Raw genomic sequence first — 1,673 nt, 5'->3', positions numbered from 1 at the left:
ACCACCCTATGTTTTTAAAGAAGAAAATAATAACCTGCCTTTTCTTTTTTTCCTAAGCAGATAGATACAGAGAAAAGTTTAAAAAATCTTTGATAGTGGCAGGAGGTAGACAGGCACAGGTTCTCAGTGAAATCCCACCTTCAAGCCAAAAACAGCCTGAAGGCTGAAAGACCAGACTGCTAGTTCCCGATGAAACCTGTGACCCGGAGTGAGAATTTCTGTTCTTATTTGCATGCCCTTTCTGATTTTTTTTTTATTGGTTTATTCTGAATAATGCTTTTAAACCAATTGAATGTTGCCTTTCCCAATACTACCTACAGCCTGTCCCTCCCTCATCCAATGCCTATAAAAAGTCCAGACTCAGCCAAACAGGTGATAAGACTTGACTTTAGATGAGAGACCACCTTCCCATCTCCTTTCCACGGAGAGCTGTTTTGCTGCTCAATAAAATTCTTTGCCCTCATCACCCTTCAGTCGTCAGCATGACCTCATTCTTAGACACAGGATAAGAATTTGGAACCCATTGAATGTGGGTACTCAAAAGGCTGTAACACTGTGGTTCTCTGCTGTCTGCCAGTGGACAGCAGCTGCCCCACACTACAGGAAGCAATGGCAGGGCCAAGCCAGTCCTGGAGTCATGAGCCAGAGAGGGGCAAAGGGGTTACTGAGCTGTTAACATGCTGCCATCCATCAAACTGTGGACAGCTGGACTAAAAGAGCTAATTAGCATGTTGTAACACTCCTTCGGGGGCCTCAGGGTTGTGGCCGCCCCTACCTGTGCACCACTGTGTTTCCCTCAGGGTGACATGCCTGGTCCAGCCACAAGCCCTGCACAGAGCCCATCCCTGTGCTGGTGTTTGGAATAACCGACTTGAGCCTGTACTCACTTACTCATACACCCTCTCCTGTCAGGGTCTGAGCATGCAGTCGTGGCAGCCACAGGCCAAAGAGCAAGCCAGACACAGCCTGACAGCCTGATTAGATGGGGCACTTCCTGTTGCAAGCCTGGCAAAGGGGCTGAGAAAAATCCTGTGTAATCTCCACAGATAGTTACTCCATGTTCACCTAATCTTATGTAAAATGATGATTAACTGAGCACTATGAATACATAATTGACTATTCCCCTACCTGTTCCTTTTATCTTGCAACATGTGGATTCAGTAATGTGATTATATCCTTATTTGTTACCCTTTAGCCTGCTTTTCCGCTTTAAGTATTGAAATCCTCTAAGTTGTCTTTGGAGAAAGGCACAAGCCACAGATGGCTTCTGTAATTCTCTGTTTTTTCTTCTGGGCATTGTTCTTAATCTTGGCAAAATAAACTTCTAAGTTGATTGAGACCTGTCTCAGAAATGTTTTGGTTTATGCCTTAAATTTATTGTGATAATTACTCAAATTGGCTCCGTAGTTGAAATAAATCATTTACTAAGCACTTTCTATACGCCAGATAATATGCTAAATGCTAAGAATGAGGAAATTAATTAGAAACATTTTTCATTCTTAAGAGTCTTACAGGATTCCGATCCAAGATGGCCGTTTAGGAACAGCTCAGGATTGCAGCTCCCAGTGAAAGCGCAGAGGGTGAGTGGACGCCGTGTTTTTATTGCCTACAGACTAGGAAATTCCCGGGCAGAGGTGCTCCACGGTCACCAGCGCGGCTGTTTCGGCCAGCGC

Source organism: Cebus imitator, unplaced genomic scaffold (assembly GCF_001604975.1).
Source record: "Cebus imitator isolate Cc_AM_T3 unplaced genomic scaffold, Cebus_imitator-1.0 Scaffold608, whole genome shotgun sequence".
In the NCBI taxonomy this organism is placed as follows: Eukaryota; Metazoa; Chordata; class Mammalia; order Primates; family Cebidae; genus Cebus; species Cebus imitator.
Note: the sequence above shows the minus strand (reverse complement) of the source record.